Raw genomic sequence first — 23,270 nt, 5'->3', positions numbered from 1 at the left:
AGGAGAGGGATTTATTTTTAAATAAATTCCACGGTCTCCATTACTGGTTTATAAGTGATGCAACAAGCTTGCGCGTTGGCTCTGAGTGCCTTCCTCCATATTGGATGAGCTTTTTTGCGGATCAATAGATTAAACTTCCATTTTGGATGACTATAGGAAGTTAATTAAGAGCGTGTGATCTTCCCCATCGGAAGGGGCACAATCTTATTAATGGACTTAGTGTCAAGTAATGGTATACACTTAGGCACGTCTAATAGTATCCTCCCCATCAGAGTCACTGCTATTATTTGTGTGACCAAAGAAAACCAACTTTTAATTTGTCAAATAAATAGGTTAACAAGATAATAAAATTAAAAACCCCTCTTACAAATGTTTGATTTTGTATACGTCCACACTATCGTGGTATACAAAATTTACGGTGTTTGAGGTAATTTTATTTTGTCATAAAGATTTATTGACAAGATAATTAATGGGTAAAACCCTCCTCTTACAAATGTTTAAATTTTGTATACGTCCACACTATCGTGGCATGCAAAATTCACAGTGTTTGAGGTGTTGGTGAATTTAAATAATATTGTTTGAGGAATCAATGTTATTTTAAATTCAAAAGTTTTGACCAAATATTTGATCAAAGACAGATCAACTATTAATTTTATTCGTTATAAAGTAAAGTTGACAAGATAATAAAATTAATGGATAAAATCTCCTCTTTGATTTTGTATACGTCCACACTATCGTGGCATACAAAATTCATGGGGATTTTAAAGAATTGATCTTGACCAAATATTTTTGTGATTCTTAGGATTTAAAATGTTTGTCAATTCCCTAGTTGTTATACTATAGAAAAGACTTAGTAGTCCCAATTGTAATGATTGGAAATAGGACTTGGACATTAATGTAGACTGTCTTCTTAGAACTAAAAACAATATAGGTGTATTTAATTCATTAGTTGAAATATGTTTAGTGGTGTTATCTACTAGAACCTGGAGTGTAGATACAAATGCCATTAATTATGTCCGTAATTCATTGCAGGGTTCCAGAAAACCCGACAACTAAATGAAAATAAAAACACTGTCCACATGAGCACTGCTGTAAAAGTGACAGTTGTTGCAGTGGGAGATGTTTATCCTTTGATAAGAATAAAATATGGATTTTAAGTAATTGTCTTTACGTACCAAGTTTAGAAAGAACTAGTTTTCCGTTTCTAAACTATTCAAAGAACTTGATATTCTGCCTCTTTTAGAGTTGTTAAGAAAATGAGAGAAGTTATCTGTTCTGGTACGTTGGTTGGCAATTTATAAATCCAATAACTCCCACGATACAACAAATGGAAATTAGTAACACATCTTCTAACTTTAAGAGAAAGCAACATTCGGAAATGAACCAATTGTATCTTTGGCATCTAAGGCTAGGTTATATTAACTTGAGTAGGATTCATTGGTAGCTCATGAACTTTTGGGTTCATTAGTAGTGGAAATCATTCCAACCTGCGAGTCTTACTTGGAAGGAAAAATAACCAAGAAGCTTTTAAGTCTACGGGGTATGGAGCCAAAGATATGTTGGAATTGGTTCATTATGATTTGTGTGATCTTATGACTATCCAAGAGGAAGTATCGAATATTTTGTCTATTTTATAGACAACTATTCAAGATACAAATACATTTACTTAATGTGCCGCAAGACTAAGTGCTTTGATTAGTTCAAAGAGTACAAGGCTGATGCGGAGAAACGTTAAAGTAAAAGTATCAAGTCACTATGGTAAGATCGTAGTGGCAAGTACCTCTTGGGACAATTTAGGAGTTACTTATCAAAAGTAGGGATTCAATCCCAACTAACTGCACCTGGTACACCCTAATAGAATGGTGTAGTAGAAAGAAGGTATATGACTTTTATGGAAATAATTAGATTGATGATGAGTTATTCAGAAAATTACCAAGTTCGTTTTAAGGATATACTCTAAAAAAGAAAGTGAACATAGTACCTTCCAAAGTCAGAACTCTCTACTCATATAGAATTGCTGAATAGGCGTAAGCCTATTTTGAAGCATATTCGGATTCGGGTAGTCCAGCACATATGCTGAAGAGAGACAATGATAAGTTGGATAGGAATTCACTTGTTTGTGGGTTATCCTAGAGAAACGAAAGTAGGTTTATAGTCTTAAAAATCAGAAGGTCATTGTTAGCATCAATGACTGATTTTTAGAAGAGGACTATATAATGAATGACAAGCCCATAAGTAAATTTGTTCTTAATAAAGGACACGTCTAATCTAGTACCAACTGTTCAAGATGAGATACCACAAGGAAACTACAACATGTATCACAACAACAGACAATGTCTCGTCGTAGTGGGAGGGTTGTGAGGCAACCTGAGAGATTCATGTTTTTGGGAGAGTTTTCAGACTTGATCCAAAGTAAACATGAACCTGATCCCCAGATATATGACAAAGCACTCCAAGATAAAGATGTAGCATCTTGGCAAAAAGTAATGAAGAATTAGAATATATGTAAAGTCTGGAAGCTCGAAAAATCACCAAATGATGTAAAAGCCATAGAAAAGGAAGGACAGATAGGAAGATGTATACTTTCAAAGCAAGGCTTGTTGAAAAAGGGAAACCTTTTACCGGTAGCCATGCTTAAAGTCTATCTGGATTCCTTTATCTATTGTTGCTCATATGGATTATGAGATTTGGCAAGTGGATGTCAAGACAGTTTTCCTTAACGGAAGTCTTGAAGAAAACATCCATATAAAGCAACCAGAAAGGTTCATTGCAAAGAGCAAAGAGCATCTTGTGTGAAAGCTTAATCAGTCTATGGACTAAAGTAAAGCTTCAAGATCTTGGTACATCCGGTTTAATAAAGTAATCCAGACCTATGGGTTTATTTTATAACCGAATGAGTTTTGTAAAGTGTGATGGAAACGTGGTGGTATTTCTTGTACTATACACAGATGACATTTTTGGTAGTTGGAAACAATATCAAAGTGTTGTCGGAAGTAAGGGTATGATTGTCCAAACAATTCGATATGAAGAACTTAGGAAAATGTGCACACATTCTTGGGATCAAAGACATAAGGGATCGCAAGAAAAGAATGTTGTGCTTATCCCGAGCTTCATACAATCCTTGCTCGTTTAGCATGCAGAACTCTAAGAAAGGTTTCTTACCTTTTAGGCATGGAGTATCTTTATCTAAAGAGATGTCTCCGAAGACATCAAAGGAGATAAAGGACATGAAGGGAGTTCCTTATGCTTCGGTTGTGGGAAGCCTAATGTATGCAATGCTGTGTACGAGATCAGAAATCTATTTTGCCAAGGGCATAATTAGCAGATATCAAAGTAACCCTAGACAAGGACATTGGACTGCAGTAAATCATATATTGAAGTACCTTAGAAGCACTAAAGATTATATGCTAGCTTACAAGACAGATAATTTGGTCCCTGTGGGTTGCATGAATTTTGACTTCCAATCGGATAGGGACAATAGTAAGTCAACCTCGGGGTTTTGTGTTTACTTTAGGAGGTAAAGTCATAACTATGGAAGAGTGATAAGCATAGGTGTTTTTTTGGACTCCACCATAGAAGCTGAGTATATGGCAAGCCTCTGATGTAGTCATAAAAGTTGAATGACTTAATAACCTCAAGATAGACTTAGATATGATTTTTGGTTTGTCCAAAGATTATTATAATTTATTGTAATAATAGTGGTGCAGTAGCAAACTCGAAGAAACCATGAGTCTATAAGGCAAGTAAACACAATAGAGCGCAAGTACCACCCAATACGAGAAATCATAAAAACGAGGAGAAGTTGTTGCTTCCTAGAATGCATCAAATGATGACCTATAGATCTTTTCAGTAAGGCCCTTAAGGCAAGAGCTTTTGATGGGCATGTAGAAGGGTTGGGAATCAGATGTATGGCAGCAGATATGCCAGCTTAGTCTTTTAGTATAAGTGGGAGATTGTTAGGATGTATACTAAAAGCCTAGCTTTTGGTATAAACATTTATCTAGAAATAAGAATCACATTCGTCAAATGTCTACATTTATGATAAATGTAGTTGTTCAATTAATTTATGTTGTAGGTAACATGGTGTGTGGTGTCACACACAGAGGATCATGTTATCAGAACCTTATAAATTATAAACAGTAGCTCACGACCAAGATGGAAAGGAACAAACCATTAGAAGGTCGTAGTGTAATTAGGTATTAGTTTATCTTAACTATATAATTACACTAGTACACTTAGAGTGTATTAAGTATGACCATTAGAGGTCGTTTCATTTTATACTGACTTTATAAAGGAACAAAGACCTCAGTTATTAAGGAAGTGTGTGCTCTTAATCCTAATATAATAAAAAGCACATATATTTGATATTTATTTCTTTAATTTATCAATGGGTGAGATTTAGTTCGATAAATCAATAAGCCCGATAAGTTGGAAATGATATCACTTATAGTGTGTGTTGTTGATTATAGAAGGAAACTGTGTCCTAGTGATCTAGGTTGAGAATGTCCCCAAGAGGAGCTCATAAGGATTATCATGTTAAACCCTGTAGGTGGACTTAGTCCGACATGATAATAAGGTTGAGTGGTACTACTCTTGGACTAAGATATTAATTAAGTGAGTTGTCAGTAATTCATTTAATTAGTGAACATTCATTATCTTAAACACAGGGAGACTAATACACTCATAATAAGAAGTAGCCCAAAAATGTAATTTGGGATTGGTGCGGTAGTTCAATAATAGTTCTCTAGTGGAATGAATTATTATTGATAAAATTAAGTTGTGTGTTCGGGGCGAACACGGGATGCTTAATTTTATCGGGAGACCAAAACCAAATCCTTCTCTCGGTCTCTATCGTAGCCTCTTAATTATAGAGTATTATACCCACCTATACCCACCTTCTTACCCATCCTATAGGGGTCGGCCAAGCTAGCTTGGAGACCAAGCTAGGGTCGGCCATGGCTTGGTTCATGGGTGAATTCATGTGGCCGGCCCTAGCTTGAACTCAAGCTTAGGTGGCCGGCCCTATTAAAATAAAAAGTAATTTTAATTTTAAAATTTTTCTTATGTGGATAACATGATTTAAAAGAGAGTTTAAAAATTTAAAATTTTCCTTTTATAAGATTTTACAAAAGATTAAGAGAAGAGCTAAATCTCTTTCCTTATTTGTAGATTAAAAGGTGGATTTTAAATTTTAAAAAAAACTTTCTTTTTTAACCATGTTCATGATTTAAAAGAGAGTTTAAAAAATTAAATATTCTCTTTTATAAGTTTCTACAAAAAATTAAGAAAAGATTTGATATCTTTCCTTATTTGTAGATTAAAAGAGATTTTAATTTTTAGAGATAACTTTCTTTTTATCCACATGTTTAAAAGAAAGATTTTAATTTCCTTTTTATAATCCACCATAAAGGGAAAAATTATTGGAGAAATTTTTATAAATTTCCGGAAGCAAATAAGGAAATTTAAATTTGTGTTTAAAATTTTTATTTGCTTGGAGATTTGAATTTGGCCGACCATGATATGTGAGAAAAGGAATTTGATTTTAATTAATTAAATTTTCTTTTTCATGGCAAAGGAATTAAGGAAATTTTTATTAAAATTTCCTTATTTGCCAATACCAAGGATTATAAAAGAGGGGGTAGAGGTGCCTTCATGGGTGAACGACTCTATTCTATTTTCTCCCTCTTTTCTTCCTTGGTGTGGCCGACCCTTCTCCTTTTCTCTCTTCCTCTTGTGTGGCCAAAATCCTTTATTTCTTGGAGCTTGGAGGAGGTGGCCGGATCTAGCTTGAGGAAGAAGGAGAGAAAGTATGCATCCCTTGGAGCTTGGTTGGTGAAAAAAGTTCTTCATCCTTTAGAAGATATGCTTGGCCGAAACTTGAAGGAAGGAAGAAGAAGGTGCCTTGGTAGTTCTCGTCTCGGAAGATCGTTGCCCACACAACGTCCGGGATTAGAAGAGGAATACGGTAGAAGATCAATAGGTCATTATCTACTAAGTATGGTATAATTAATATAGTTTTCCGCATCATGTTAGTTTTATCTCCATGTAAGAATACCAAATACAAGAGGCATGTGATTCTAGATTTCGAATTAGTTTTCGATGTTATGTTCTTTTGTTTTCTTTTCGAACTTGTGCTTCGATTATTCTTTTTGGTTAACCTAGAGGTATTTAAGGAAATTAAATATTAACTTATCTTAAAAGACTTTGTCTAGGCGGTGGTGGTTGTTCCCATATCCAAGAGGACCATGTGCCTCGCCATGCTGTCCTGGAAGCCAAATTTGGAAATTAATATTTAATTAACTTTGTGAGCTAGGTGATTTGGATCGAGCGTGTTAAGTTTCGCAGGAGATCCAAGTCTAAACCTAAAAGAACATATAAGTTAAACTTGGGATCAAACGTGTTAAGTTCCACAAGCGATCCAAGTTTAATTTAAAAGAACACATGGTAGCTAGGAAAGGTTCAGACCTTTGTACAAAATTTTTGTACAGTGGAACCATTAGGTTTTCTGAGTAGCAGCCAACAACTAGGTCACAAATTTGGAGGAGAAGTATCAGAAAGTCCTTATCTGCACCTTAAGACATTTCTAGAGCTTTGTGATATGGTGAATTGTGAAGGAGTGTCAGCAGATGCAGTTTGATTGATGTCATTTCCCTTTAGCATCAAGGATAAAGCAAGGACTTGGTTGTATTCTCTCCATCCTCAAAGGATCACAAGTTGGGAACAATTGGAGCAGCAATTTCTGAATCATTTTTTCCCTCCAAGCAGAACAATTTATATGAGGAATTGCATCACAAATTTTGCTCAGGCGTATGAAGAATCATTATTTGAAGCATGGGATAGATTCAAGAGTCTGCAAAGACAGTGCCCTCATCATGGTTTGGAGAAATGACTGATTTTACACATATTCTATAGGGAAATTTCTTTTTCAGATAAATGTTTGTTAGATTCATCAGCTGGAGGTTCTTTTATGGACAAGAGTATAGAAGAAGCTTATACATTAATTGATCAAGTGGCATTGAACCTCCATGAATGGTCAAGCAAAAGTTGGATGGAATCTCCCTCAGAAATTCAAGAAGTACAAGACATATATACAAGAGAGCCTGTCAAACAAAATGTAGTTCAACCACCCTAGAATGTCGAAATTCAGAAGTCACAGAATGAGGAGTTCAAACATATGGGGGAAAAGATTAATAGCATAGTTTCAAAATGGTTCAAGGAAGACCTTCCTCCTACACAGACAAGATCTAGTGTAAATGATAATGATATTAAGTTGAGAAGTGGCAAGAATCATGAAGAACTTCTAAAGAAAGATTTGTTTAGCATTGAGGAGAAGAACAATAGAAGACCTCAAGAACTCAGTTCCATTACTCTAAGAAGTTTCCAAAGGCCACAAGTACCTTTTCCTCAATGGTTGATGACACCTACACTAGATAAGCAAGATGAACCTCCTATTCAAGCTCAAAGAGAATATGGGAGAAAGGAAGTACCTTTCCCAAGACCTTCACTAAAGGTTCCTTTTCCACAAAGGCTAGTGAGTGTCAATGAAAATGAAGACTTTGACAAATTCTGTGACACTAATATGGTTGAGTGTAGATTTCTGGATGTATATGAAGTTGGGGACTCTTTAGATGAGGATTGTGATGATAATGCAGTGGATAACAAGTTTTCATATTTACCTTTTGGGTTTACAGGGAGTTATGATGAAATTGAATTTTCAGATGATGAATGTGATGTGGTAGATCAACTTAAAACTGCAAATGAAGTTAGTGATCCTCCTATAGATGATTCTCCCACTGAGCATATTAATGTTGGTCTATTTTTTGATGCTTATGTTGATGATGATGATATGAAAGGAAGTGTAGGGAGCTATGTTGTAGAAGCAGCATCTCAAGAATCACCTCCTTTATCCACACAACCTTCCGATATTATGAGAGTTGCATGGACTGAACATATTGTGGACGAATGTGTAGGGACTTGTGCAATAAAAGAAAGGACCCAAGAATCACCACTTTTACATACACCCCCACCTGAGACAAAGCTAGAGCCAATAGAAGATTCAGAAGTCACATCCATATGTTTAGAACTTTCAGGTATCTCTTAGCAATGCAAGGTTAGTATTTCTTGTGATCTTTTAGAAAATTTTATAGAGGTACCTATAATTGATTTTATTGGATGTGATTCAATTTTTGATACATATTCAATTCATACTAATATGGTTCTAGTTCCTTCTTATGTTACATTCTTGTGGGAGGTTTGCCTTTCTTTTGGGTGTGTAGGTTTTCAAGAGGCCCGTGGTTGGAAGCTCAGATTGAACCGTCTTCGACCACCTGAAAGAACTTCAAAGAAGATGAAGATGGAGAGAGTTATACTTTAATCTATAGCTCCTTTGATGAAAGCTCTCTCGATAATAAGAGCCCTCGGTAGGAGGGTGATGAAATATCTTACCCCTCCTAGAGAGAGATTTCGATGAATCTAATGAGGTGGTCGAGCTAATAACCTACAAGCACTTCTTGAGAGGCAACCCAAGTTCTTACTAATATGGTTCTAGTTCCTTCTTATGTTACATTCTTGTGTGAGGTTTGCCTTTCTTTTGGGTGTGTAGGTTTTCAAGAGGCCCGTGGTTGGAAGCTCAGATTGAACCGTTTTCGACCACCTGAAAGAACTTCAAAGAAGACGAAGATGGAGAGAGTTATACTTTAATCTGTAGCTCCTTTGATGAAAGCTCTCTCCATAATAAGAGCCCTCGGTAGGAGGGTGATGAAATATCTTACCCCTCCTAGAGAGAGATTTCAATGAATCTAATGAGTTGGTCGAGCTAATGACCTTAAACAAGCGCTTCTTGAGAGGCAACCCAAGTTCTTTCTCATTTTTGTCTTTAGTTATTTCTTGTTTTCATTTATTTCCACATAATAAGCATATATCCTTTACTTAATTTTTGTTATCAATTTTCTTTTATAGGACTCAAAGATTTGGAGGAGTACAATTTCATGATGGAGAAGTTAATGACATGGGCATTTGGCACGCATCACTTAGTAACTTCTCTTACTTTTAATCTCCTCCATATTATTTGTTTTTAGTTTTTATTGGGACAATGAAAAGTTTAAGTCTGGGGGGATGCATTAGATGCATTTGGATTAGTTTAGTTTTTGCTTATTTCTTTTGCATAATAAAATTTTTGCTAGTTGCATCTTTCATCATATCATGATTGTTTATTCCTTAATGCAAAATACTAGCACATCTATTCTAGATTTTATGTGGTTTATGTGTTACTTATGGTGCTAGTATGTTTAGTGATCTATCTTTTTCTATCTATGATAGCATAAAGTGAGTAATTTTTTGTTGGGACTTTTGGGTCGTAAAAACCATTTTTTGTGTTGCGGAAACCCCGAAGTTCCATGCCACCGGATCCGTGCGACGATTAAAATTTTTGTGTACATGTTTTCTAATCCTAGATCTACACTAGATCTACATGGTAGAGAAGTTATACCTTTGATGCGAAGCCCTTCGCTTATCCCGCTCGTCCAAAATTTGTCGGATCTCAAGGGTGTCAAGTGAACACCCGTCTATGTGTATCCACACGAGCAAAAAAATGGAGAAGAAACCTTAGAGTGTGCTAGCACTCTTGAAGGTTTCGGCCAAGGTGGAGGAGAGGGAGAGAAGAAGATGAGAGGAGGAACAAGAAGGAGTGAATGAGCACACAAAACATTCAACACCACTTAAAGTGGCCGGTCACTTCAAGAGGGGTTTTTAAACTCTATGGAATACCAAGAGTCACAACTCTTGATCTCCCTCATGAGGTGGCACACACATGTACTATCCTTGATGATGTGGAACATCATCATTGGCCCACTCTATGCCAACTCACAAATGAGGTGGCATTGGTCAAGTTAAACTTGACCTTTCATCTTCCCTTCTCAAGTCAAGTCAAACTTGACCTCTTCTCTCCCATGATTGATCAAATCTAACAATTTGATTCAAACCAATTTAATTTAATATATCTATATCCATTGAATTAAATTGACTCAATGAATCCAAATCTAATTAGACTCATTTAACACATGAACCAAATTGAGTCCAACTCAATTAGCTTAATTAGGATTACTCTTAATCCAATTTGGTTCATCAGATGAACCTAATCCTCTTGGTTTATCATACGAACCTAATCTCCATCTAATTTCCCTTTGTGTGTGTAACACCCAAAATTTCATTATTTGGAGTTCTAAAAGTGCTTATAAATATCTAGAAATGCTTTAGGAATGTTCTAGAAATTTTTAGAGTATTTTTATGCAATTTTCGGAGTTCGTTTGGTATTTTTACCAAAATAAAGAAGTTGCAAAAAATAAAGAGGTTCGGCTGAGGTTCGAACCCACAACCTCCGACCCGATCCAAGACTTAAATGAAGTGCGATAGCCAAGCGCCCAAGCAGGTGTTTCGTGATCAAAGAGAAGGCGAAATAAATTTAAGTAATAACTGAAACGGAAATACCCTAAGTATAAAAGGATAAGTTAAGAGAGGGATTGGGTTATTTTCCTTTCTCTCGATCAAAATCCTCTCCTCTCGCTCGTGAACGGCGTCGACTCCCTCTCGGGCGAAAACAAAGCCGACGCTAGGGCTTCGTCTCCGGCGGCCGGCGAAGGGGTATTTTCGTGAGATCTTCAGACGTTCATGACCGTCTCGTCGTGGGGAGCACGCAGACGCGAAGAGATCACTGAACAGCGAGCCTCTCCGCAAACCCTAGAAGCCTTCTTCTTCGGTGGTGAGTCCAAGAACGTAAAGGTAAGTGCTCTCACCTGCAGTAAGAGTAGTTCTAAGATGTTCTTTCCTTGCAGCTGCAAAGATTGTGGTAGCCGTGGAACCCTAGCATGCATGTTGATTGATTGCTTCAAGTGTTATAATCCGAACCCTAGTTTTCAGTTTGTGCTTATGGCTTTACTATTTCAGTTTAGATCTTGTTGTTTGACTCAAGCATGAGATTTTAGGTCTTTCTATGGTGTTCAGCATTTCAGTACAAATTTCTTGTTATTTTAACAAGCCTGGACAGCCTTTATTCTAGCATGTGGTTTAGATTTGCTTCCTTGCTACCATTTATTTCAAGCATACAGATTTAAGTTTCCTTACTACGCATGAACGGTGTTATTTATAAGCATGCAGTTTTTGATATCTCAGTTGTAAGCTTCAGTTTTAGATTTCTTGTATCTAGAGTCAATTGTTATAAGAATAGCTTCTTATCTTGCTCCGGATTTTGTACATGCACATTTATGAGTAATTTTAGGTAAAGGAAGACCAAGGTTTTAATTTTGATCCCAAATTCCAGCATTTGAGGATCAGCAACACGCCTAGTGCTTGAAGAAACACCGAGGCATTATATATTAGAAGTAATAATAGATAATTGGTATTTTATTTGAAAAGGGCTAGTACCCCACTTCCGAGGTTGTCATTAAATAAATCCATGTGACCAATTCCGAGGTCTTGGCCCTGGTAAGACCAAGGTCTTTACCCTCATAGGACTAGTGGCTCGCTACCTCAGTTTCTATTAGGGAGCGTGCATTGGTACTAAGCCTGGGCCCAAGAGATTATTATTATTATTTTGAAATATTAAAGTATACGTATTTGAATTAATGAAGCAAGTGTTTTAGAAGTTTAATTTAGCAAGTTTGGCTTCTTTCATTGTAAATTCAGCAAGTAGCAATGCAGATTTGGTTTAATTGCCATTTTCATTGAGCATGCATGGATTTCCTTAAACTTTCAATTTAGTCTTTCTTGAGTATCCAGTTTTAGTTTTGTTATATGTATATGCATATTGTGTTTTTGTGAGTTAGACAGCGCTTACTAAGCATCCGCTTATAGTTGCATTTCCTCTTACTGCAGATACTGGAAAAGGAAAGCTATAGTGAAGGAAGGCAACAAGGAGGTGTGGGATGGATGTGTGATGTCTGGACTATGGAAGCCTTGGGACCTTGCTAAAGAATTTATTAAGATTTTTTGTATTTAGACTGTTAGTGAAATTTAGGTAGATTCTGTCCTTCTTGCATTGTTGGAACTATTCTTTCATGTTGATGGTTTATTCATTGAATGCTTTTATGTATTTAGAATTCTTCCATTTAAATTGCTATGCACATTTAGTTCCATTATTTGAATTATAGCACTATTACATGCATGTGCAGGTTTATATATTTTAGTTGAGAATAAATACTCGAGTAGAATGTATAGATGAGTTATTAATGTTTCCAGCTGCTACCAAATTGCATGTTTCGAGTTTTCAATGAGTTCTAAGTATTACTTTCAACATGTGAGCAAGATTAGTTAAGTAAAGTTAATAGTTAAGTAACGTCCCACCTTCACAGACTAGTAGAGAGGAGGGTGGGGTGTTACAAGTTGGTATCAGAGCAGTTCCCATTCTCTAGCATCACACACACATCAGCATCAGCCTTTCCGTCTTCAAGTAAGAAAGTACTTAAATTCTTTTATTTTGTATGCTTTTCCTTATTATTTGCAGTATAGAGAAATCCTTAGAAGTATTTACTTATATGTGCTTAAGTAAGATAAAAGTTATTGTTTTGTTTTTCTATGTTTATATACATATATGTCTAGAGAGTATAGAGAAGATTTCAGGTTTTTCTCTCTCTGCATGACTAGATGGCAAGAAGAGGGCATCCTCGTATCGCTCGTACTGAGGATCGAGCTCAACAGAATGGAGAACCCAGAATAACTGAACCTGATCTCTCTGAAGTTGTTGCTCAACTCCAGAGACAAGTAGCAGAGCAGCAACAAGTGATTGTCAATCTGATGGCTAATTGGCAGCCAGTACCTCGCACTCCCCCAACTATCAATGTGGAGACCCCGGTGGTGACTGAGATTCCACCAGCTGCCTTGGAAGTCGCCACAACACCTAAAAGACAAGAAGTATATCTGATACAGTGGCTGAAGCTAAAGCCGGAAAGCTTCTCAAGCACGACTGAGCCCTGGGATGCTCAGGCTTGGTTCAAGACACTAGAGAGCACAATGGAGCTTCTTGACTGGCCAGAAGTCGAGAAGGTCAAGTGTGCCTCCTTCTGCCTATCTGGAGATGCTCGTATGTGGTGGGAGAGAGTTAAGAGCAAGAGAGCAGCCAACCAGATGAGCTGGGCTGACTTCGAGATAGAGTTTTACGAAGAATTCTTCCGCCAACGGATCGCCAATAAACATTATGAGGAGTTTATAGAATTCAGACAAGGTGACCTGCGAGTAGAAGAAGCAGTCAAAAGGTTTAATAGGCTAGCTCGTCTCTGCCCATAGCTAGTAAGTACAGAGAAAGAACCAGTCAGACTGATGCTCCGAATGTTGATACCAGAAATAGCACTTAACGTGAGTAGTGGAACTCACCGACCACAGATTGGTGAAGAGCTGGTCAGCAGGGCATTAGTTGCTGAACACTATCTGAACAGCATCAAGGCACAACAAACGCAACTCAAGGCAGCCAAGATAGAGGACAAGACAGCAGGAAGTCAGAAGCCCCAGGTAAGTAAGTAGAACTGGAAGGGCAAGGATAACAAAAGGAAACGATGGAATACAAGAGGCAGCCAAAAGGGAGGTCTAGTAGACAAACATGCCAAGTTCCCTTCCTGCCCTAAATGTGAGAGACTACATCTAGGAGCCTATCTTGTAGGTATGACTGGATGTTATTCATGTGGTCAAGAAGGACACCTGGCTAAGGCATGTCCTAACAAGCTCAAAGCACCTCAGCAACAGGCAGCGCAATACGGGAACAAGCCTCAGTTACACTACATGCCTGCAACTCTGGACGGACCTCAACTCAGTCAAGGAAGGTTGGAAGCCCCATCAATTCCAGCCAGTGCCAGAGTATTCTCCCTCACTAAAGAGGAAGCTACTAGTGCCTCCACGGTCGTAATAGGTAAGTAATTATTTTTCAGCATTTAGCTACTGCACTATTTGATACTGGGGCGACCCATTCTTTTATAACAGTACCCTTTTCCAAAGAATTTCAGGTGCCTACAGAGAGCATGAACTCCAAGTTCTTGATAACCCTACCTTCTGGAGAAGTCATGGAGTCTAACCAATGGCTCCGGGCTGTACCAGTCAGAATTTCAGACCGAGAGCTATATGTCGATCTAGTAGTCCTTGCGATGCAAGATTTCGATATCATTTTGGGTATGGATTTCCTCAGCAAGTATAGTGCCTCGGTGGACTACCGCAGAAGGAAAGTGATTTTCAGTCCAGAAGGTGAACCATCATTTGAGTTCAAGGGAGTCCCAAAGAGGAAGACCCAGAAATTCCTCTCTTCTCTAACAGCTCACCAGATGTTGGCTAAAGGGTGTGATAGTTTTCTTGCATATGTTGTGAATGCAGAAGAAAAGAAGGGACTCAAGCAGGAGGATGTTCGGGTAGTTTGTGAGTATCCAGAGGTATTTCCAGAAGAGCTACCTAGACTACCTCCCAACAGAGAAGTGGAGTTTGAAATTGAGTTTGTTCCTGGTACTGGTCTAATTTCAAAAGCTCTGTACCGGATGTCTCCAGCAGAGCTGAAAGAGTTACAAGAACAACTTCAGGAGTTGCTTGACAAAGGTCTCATCTGCCCTAGTCAGTCACCATGGGGAGCTCCAATGTTGTTCGTTAAGAAGAAAGATGGATCTATGCGGATGTGCATAGATTATAGAGCACTGAATAAAGTAACAGTTAAGAACAAGTGCCCTCTTCCAAGAATAGATGATCTCTTTGATCAGCTAAGAGGGGCCACAATTTTCTCGAAGATAGATTTACGCTCGGGATATCACCAGCTGAAGGTTAAAGAAAGTGACATACCCAGAACAGCATTCAGAACGAGAAATGGTCACTATGAATTTGTAGTGATGCCGTTTGGAGTGACCAATGCTCCAGCAGTCTTTATGGAACTAATGAATCATGTCTTCAGGGAATATCTAGATAAATTCATGATTGTGTTCATCGATGATATTATGATATATTCATAAACTCCAGAGGACCATGCTACACACTTGAGAATAGTGCTGCAGATCCTTCAGCAGAAACAACTCTATGCAAAATTCTCAAAGTGTGAGTTCTGGTTAGACCAAGTAGCATTCCTAGGCCACGTCATCTCAAAAGAGGGCATCAAAGTAGATCCTGCCAAGATAGAGGCAGTCAGCAACTGGTGTAGACCCAAAAACACCAGGGAAATCAGAAGTTTCTTAGGTCTGGCAGGGTATTATAGAAAGTTCGTGGAGGACATTTCCCAGATAGCCTCTCCACTTACAGCCCTGACCAGAAAGAACAAGAAGTTTGAGTGGTCAGATAAGTGCGAGCACAGTTTTCTAGAGCTGAAGAAAAGACTGACCAGTGCCCCCATTCTGACTGTTCCATAGAGTGATAAGAGTTTTGACATATACATCGATGCTTCGAAGATGGGCCTTGGAGCTGTGCTCATGCAAGAGGGGAAAGTTATAGCTTATGCCTCCAGACAACTCAAAGACTATGAGAAGAACTACTCCACTCATGATCTTGAGCTGGCAGCAGTGGTTTTTCCACTAAAACTCTGGCGACATTATTTGTATGGAGTTCAGTGCAGAATCTTCATAAACCATCAGAGCTTGAAGTATTTCTTTACCCAAAAAGACTTAAACATGAGACAGCGCAGGTGGCTAGAGTTGGTTAAAGATTATGACTGTGAAATCCTCTACCACCTAGGTAAAGCTAACAAAGTGGCAGATGCACTAAGTCGAAAGTCCAGTGCAACTCTGATGCACTTGTCATCATTAGCACTGCCATTGCAGAAGGAACCGTTAGATTTTGGAGTTGAAATTTTTGATGGGCAACTCTCTGCATTGACCTTAGAGTCAACCTTGCTTGAGGTGTAACACCCATTGGATCCTTAGAAATTTTACATAAATTATGCATGATTAAATGGGTTTCATGTGGATCCTTCTTTTTTTAAAAAAAATATATATATTTAATAAAAAGAACCAAAAAGAGGTATGACAAGGATTGAACCATGAACCTCTTAATAAGTGGTTCCATGTTATAACCAGTAGCCCAAGTAGGGGTGTGCTGTTAGAAAGAGGAGGGAAATGATAGTTAAAGGTAAGAAAGGTGAAGGCCCCTTCACTTAAGAAGAAAAGTTTGAGTTTTCTTCTTCTTCCTCCAATGAAAAATTTCATTTGTCTTTTTCTTTTCATGAATGAGAGTAAGGGAGCTAAGGGAAGAAAATACCATTTTTCCTTCTTCTTCTCATTATGAATAAATAAGAAAAATGAGTAGGAAAAACTTCATTTGTTCTCTCTTCCTCCTCCTTCTCTCCACCGAAAACCAACCTCTTCTTCCTCACCATTACCGAACCAAGCAAAGGAGCTTCTCTCTAGGAAAAAGTTTCACCAAGCAAGGTTACTTTCCTTAGTAAATCAAGCGAGAGGAAGTAAGTATCCCCGTTACCTGCAGTACAAGTAGCCTCCTACGATTTCTATGTTTGAAAATGTTTTGAAAAAATTTAGGATGCTATCTTGTAGGGTTCGGCCATGATAAGAAAGATAGAAACATGCTATCTATTATTTTTTTTTTTTTTTTGGTTATCTATGGTTGTTAAATAGTTTTATGGACTCATGTTGTTTAAAATTTGGAATCACACTCTTGAAGTTTCGGCCATGAGAAGATAAAGTGATTATTAGAAAGTTTAAGATATAAACTATTCTTGTTCATGATTTCTTATGGTTTGTACCTCACTACATGATGTTAGGTTAAGGTTTTTCATGTTGATATTGCTTAGATTTTTGGAACCTTGCTCTTTAGGGTTCGGCCATGAATAGATAAAGAGGTTTAGGGAAAGTTTAAGATATAAACTATGCTTGTTTATGACCCCTTATGGTTTATAACTCACTACATGATGTTAGCCTAAAGTTCTCATGTTTAGGTTGCATAAAAGGGTAGATCCATAATTTAGGGTTTCGGCCAAGCAAGAAACAAAGGCATAAGAGGAAGTTTAAAAATTCAACTAAGCTTGTTATGATTCCTCATGATAAATAACCCATTGTATGATATTAGCTTAAAAGGTTTTATGCTTCAAGTTGTTAAAAACCTAGATGTATGTTCCTAGGGTTTCGGCCAAGAAGGAATAAGGAGACTAGAGGAAGTTTAGAAACTTAACTATGTTACTAATGATTTTCTCATGATGTGTACCCACTATATGATGATTGGTTTAAAAGTTTCTAGTTTCATATTGTTTAAAAGAAAAAGAAAAAGAGAATCCAAAACAAAGACATGTATGTTTCGGCCAAGTAAGAAAATTAGGGTTAAGGAACTTTCCATGAAATCTAAAGGCCTCACATGTATGCTATGTATCATGAGATATTAGGTTAAAGATCCATGCTTAAAATGTTGCTTGAAAAACCTAAGAATCATGTCTACAAGTTTAGGCCAAGGTTGAACACTAGGGTTAGAAACCTAATTATGCTTATTAAGAACCTCACTTGCTATGCTATGGTGGTTAAAAGTTCATGCTACATGTTGATTTAAAAGTTAGAAACCATCTCCTTAGGTTTCGCCCAAGAGGAAAAAAAAAAGGGTTTTAGAGTAAACTTTTGAAACCTAACTATGTTTGTTCATGATTCCTTATGATGAAGGGTTCCCCTATATGATGTTTGTTTAAATCTTTCATGCTTATGTTTCTAAGAAAAAAAAAACTAGAACCATGACATGTAGGTTTCGGCCAAACTAAGAAAACTAGGGTTTATATTTGCTAAAGGTCCTCTATGTTATGATAAGTACCATGTGATATTAATATGATGCTTTCCTTATTTAAAGTTGCTTAAGATACAAGACCAACACCCTTGCAAGTTTCGGCCAAGCATGATTAGGGCTTGTAGAAGGCTCAAAACCCCTAACTATGCATGAAAATGATATGGTTTATATGACAAGAACATGATATGCTTCCTTATATGACAAGAACATGCCATGCTTCATGATACGATAAAAATATGCTATGCTTCATTATATGATAAGAATATGCTATGATTCATGATATGATGAGAATATGCTATGCTTCATAATATGATAGGAATATGCTATGCTTTATGATATGATGAGAACATGCCATGCTTCATGATATGATAAGAACATGTTATGCTTCATGATAAGACAAGAACATGATATGCTTCATGATATGTTTATGAAAGGCTTATGTAAGATGAAAAGCCTAAGAGATGCTTCCCTTAAGTTGGGATCAAGAGCACTCTTCATGATATGACAAAGAGATGCTTCCCTTAAGTTGGAATTAAGAGCACTCTTCATGATATGATAAGAAACATGATATGCTATGATATGATATCATGATATGCTATTTTACTTTTGTATTACTTGTACCAAGGGTGGGCTCCATAAGCGCCCCTAGGTCGATGGTCTATGAAACGGGCCTAGTAAAAGGGATGGGCTCCTAAGTTGTCCCTAGGTCGATGGTCTATGAAACGGGCCTAGTTCCTAGTAGGTTCAAGATTTGCTACCTTGGATCTACTTAGGATACGCGCATTCATGTATGTATGTGGTACAAGTTGGGCCCTCATGATGAGATTATGTTTAAGTATGTATATAATATATGTTTTCAAAAAAGGACATTTTGCATATGTATTCATCTCATGACTCATGTTTTCAAAGAACATCTTGCATCTACAAGTTCATGTTATGTGTTTTCCTTTATGCTTATGTAGGATGCTTTTGAAATTATGTCTTTGATGCTTATATGATCATGTTGCTATTTTAATGTTTATGCTCTCACATGTTATGATATGACTCTATGCTTATGCTCTCACATGTTATGATATGACTCGATGCTTATGTATGATTCATGGTTTTAGTGAGTAGGAACAGGACTTACTAAGCCTATGGGCTTATAGTTTATTTTTATGTTTCCTTGTACTGCAGAAAAAGGAAAGGAATGGCTAAACTAAGAGGAGCAGCAGGAAAGGCCAGAGTGTGTGTGGCAGTGGCATAGTGGAAGAAAATTGCCTTGTGCTTATATGTTATAAGTTTTGCATATGAACCATGTGTTGTCTTTATGCTTGATAGTACTTGAACTAGTATGGATAGTTATGCACTTATGTTCTCCTGGTTTCATGTTAGTATGCTTATGATATCATGAACCATGTTTCAAGTAGTTGATATTAATCAAGTTTTATGCATGAATATTTGCATGTCTACAAGTTCAGTTGATAAGCATGATGATTAGTTTAGTTATAAATAAATAATTGTTTCCGCTGCCATGATTTTATATGTATGCATGCACGTATGATTCAAGTAACCCCGTCCCTTCCTAGGCAGTGGGAGGGGGGCGTTACAGTATGGTATCAGAGCAGATCTACTTTTCTACTACACACACACATCAAGCCTACATCCTACCGCTCCAAGTAAGAATTTCTATGCCTACTCTATTCTTTTTATGTATGATAAGGAATGCTTTAATTTAAGTATGCATGTTTACTCTATTTTGATTTTGATAAGTCACAGTTTTAGTCTAAGTATGCATGATGGTAGATTAGGAATAATAATAACTTATGCTAGCCTTGTTGTCATTATGAAGATAAGCATGGCTAGAAGACGCAATGCCAGAGCTGATGAGACAATACCTCCACCTGATCTGATGCATGTAGTCACCAAACTTCAGCGTCAGGTCACGGAACAGCAGAAAATAATAAATACTCTGATGAATCAGCAAGGGAACCCTGCTACCCCACCAGGGAATCAGAATGCAATGCCAGTTATACCTACAGCTGCACCAGTACCACCGGCACCTGTACCACCGGTAGGCCCAGCTCCAGTGGTTCGTGAGGAGGCGTATCTGATTCAGTGGCAGAGCTGAAGCCGGAAGCTTTCTCTGATAACTGTGAACCATGGGACGCCCAAGCCTGGTTCAAGACTGTGGAGAGCAGCATAGTTGAGCTATTGGACTGGCCTGAACACGAGAAAGTCAAGTGTGGATCGTTCTGTCTTACGGGCGATGCCAGAATGTGGTGGGACCGAGTTAAAGCAAAGAGACAAGTAAATCAAATGAGATGGATGGACTTTGAGACTAAATTCTTCGAGGAATTCTTCCACATGCGTGTGACCAACAAGCACTGCGACGAGTTCACCGAGTTCCGACAAGGTGACCTCTCAGTTAATGAAGCTGTGAAGAGATTCAACCGTCTAGCGCGCCTATGCCCAGAGTTGGTCAGCACAGAAAGAGAAAGGGTCAGACTTATGCCGGAGATGCTCAGACAAGAGGTAGCTCTGAATGTGGTCGGCGAGGTTAATAGACCGCAGACTGCCAAAGAGCTAATCAGCAGTGCCCTGATCACCGAACACTATTTGAAGGCGCTGCACGAGGGCAAGAGCCAAGGCCAATCAGGAGGATAGAAACCTCAAAATACCAGAGCCAGCTGGAAAGGAAACCACAGTGGCAAGAGAAAGCAATGGAATGACTCTAAGGGTGGTCCAGCAAGCAAGCAACCTACGTTCCCTCAGTGTACCACATGTGGGAAGAAGCATCCAAGAATATGCCGTATAGGCACAAATAGGTGCTACAACTGTGGATTGGAAGGACATATGGCCAGAAACTGTCCTACCCAGATTCAGACACCTCCTCAGCAGCATGTCCAGAATAGAGGTGCTCCCCCACATCTACACCTGATGCAAGCTGTGATAGAAGGCCCTCAGATAAGCCAAGGGAGATTGGAAGCTCCACCTATTACGACGAATGCCAGAATCTTCTCCCTCACCAAGGAAGATGCGGCGAATGCTTCTACCATTGTCATAGGTCAAATATTTATTTTCAGACAGCATGCTACTGTATTATTTGATACTGGGGCAACACATTCGTTTGTCTCTACACCTTTCACAAGGAAGATAGACATACCACCACGAGCCTTAGATTGCAAATTCTTAACAACCCTACCTTCGGGAGAAGTAATGCCATCTACACATATGCTGCGAGCTGCACCCATTAGAATCATAGACAGGGAACTCTACTGTGATCTGATAGTGCTTGACATGCGGGATTATGATATTATTTTAGGCATGGATTTCCTGAGCAAGTACGGTGCTTCGATAGAGTGTCGTAAGAGAAAAGTGGTCTTCCGGCCAGAAGCAGAACCGACATTCAAATTTATCGGAGAGACAAGGAAAGAAACTAAGAAATTCTTATCAGCCTTAAAGGCATGGAAGATGTTGGACAACGGATGTACTGGGTTTCTAGCACATGTGGTTGATACAAGCCAAGCAGAGGACCAGAAGCTAGAAAATGTCAGAATTGTATGCAATTACCCAGAGGTATTCCCTGATGAACTACCAGGGTTGGCCCCCGATAGGGAAATTGAATTTGAGATCGAAGTGATTCTTGGTACTAAACCGATCTCTAAAGGAGCATACCGTATGGCGCTAGCTGAATTGAAGAAACTTCAGGAACAGCTACGGGAGTTATTCGACAAGGGACTTATCCGCCCTAGTCACTCTCCATGGGGAGCTCCGGTACTGTTTGTGAAAAAGAAAGATGGGTTTATGCGAATGTGCATAGACTATCGAGCGCTAAACAAAGTGATGATCAAGAACCAGTACCCCCTACCACGGATTGATGACCTGTTTGACCAATTGAAGGGTGCCACCGTCTTCTCTAAGATCGACCTGAGGTATGGATATCATCAAGTAAAAGTGAAACAGGATGATATACCGAAGACGGCTTTCCGAACAAGATACAGACATTTTGAGTTCGTAGTAATGCCCTTCGGAGTGACAAATGCTCCTGCTTTGTTTATGGACCTGATGAAATGGGTATTCTCAGCATTTCTCGACAAATTTGTGATTGTCTTCATCGACGATATCCTCATCTATTCGAGAACCCAAGAAGAGCATGCCGAACACCTGAACATAGTTTTGCGGATTCTTCAGGAGAAGCAGCTGTATGCGAAATTGTAACACCCCACCCTCCTCACTACTAGTCTGCGAGGGCGGAGCGTTACTGGACTACTAACTTTACTTAATTAGAGTTGTTCACATGTAAAGATCAATACATAAACTCTAAAAAACTCAAAACATACAATTAACTAGCAGCGGAAGACTAAATGACTCATCTAATACATTCAACTCAACTCTTTGTTAATAAATTCTTATGCTAAATCCCAAGGCTTCTATAGTCCAGGCATCACACATCCATCCGCACCTCCTTGTCGCCTTCCTTTGCTATAACTTTTCCTTTCCTTTATCTGCAGTAAGAGGAAATGTAACTATAAGCAAAATTGCTTAGTAAGCGCTATCTAACTCACAAAACTCGAATATACATGTGAATAAAATAAATCTAAAACTGATTTGTGAAGTTTTGAAAACTATTTTCATAATAGATAAAAATAATAATCAAACTGCTGATGGGCCCGACAACTGTACTAGACCCGAGATAGCTGGTCCCGAATCTAGTAGGGTTTACTAGGTTATCTAAACCTAGAGACGACTATGGGAGCCCAACCCAAGGACAACTAAGAGTCCAGCACAGTGCCACTGATAAAAGTAAAATACTGATTTATAAGTTGATTTATCTTAATTACTTCTTCTTTAAATGCCTTGGCATTTTAATGAGCGCCTTGTGTGCCAAAATCCCTAAAGTCTTGACTTTGGGATCTACTTAAGGCCTTGGCCTTTTTCTTTCTTTTCTTTATCTTTCTTATACTTATTAATACCTCTAATAAAAGAATGCTTCTTTAAAAACTGAAATGTTTAAACAAATTCTAACTTTGAAATGCATAAACAAAAATATGCATACTATGCTAATCAAAATTCTGCATACTATACTAATCAACATTCTGCATTCTATGCTACACTATTTCTGCATACTATGCAAACATAAATTCTGCACTATAATACTTAACCAAACTGCACTATAATCTTTTTCTTTAAAAACTGCACTATAAATTCCACCAAAAATCTGCACTACAAGTTCCACCAAAAATCTGCACTATAAATTCCACCAAAAATCTGCACTACAAGTTCCACCAAAAATCTGCATTATAAAATTTAAAGAAATCTGCACCATAAGTTCTTAAGAAATCTGCACTACAAGCTCTAAAGAAATCTGATTTAAAGAAATCTGCATTTTAAGATCTAAGAAATCTGCACTACAAGCTTAATTAAAATCTGCACTATAGGCTTAATTAAAATCTGCAATATAAGCTTAATTAAAATCTGCACTATAAGCATAATTAAAATCTGCACTATAAGCTCACATAAAAATCTGCATTATAAGCCTAATTAAAATCTGCACTATAAGCCTACAT

At 37.9% G+C, this 23,270-nt stretch overlaps 1 non-coding gene across 1 annotated transcript; it reads right to left on the bottom strand.

The window, feature by feature from the left end:
• Nucleotides 1–6,773: 6,773 nt before the first annotated feature.
• On the bottom strand, nucleotides 6,774–6,879 carry LOC122003117. Its single transcript, XR_006117789.1, has one exon. It is a non-coding gene; the product is annotated as a small nucleolar RNA R71 (small nucleolar RNA).
• Nucleotides 6,880–23,270: the final 16,391 nt, after the last annotated feature.

This window comes from Zingiber officinale, chromosome 7A (genome assembly GCF_018446385.1).
Source record: "Zingiber officinale cultivar Zhangliang chromosome 7A, Zo_v1.1, whole genome shotgun sequence".
Taxonomy (NCBI): domain Eukaryota; kingdom Viridiplantae; phylum Streptophyta; class Magnoliopsida; order Zingiberales; family Zingiberaceae; genus Zingiber; species Zingiber officinale.
Note: the sequence above shows the minus strand (reverse complement) of the source record. Positions and strands in the feature narration are given on the sequence as shown.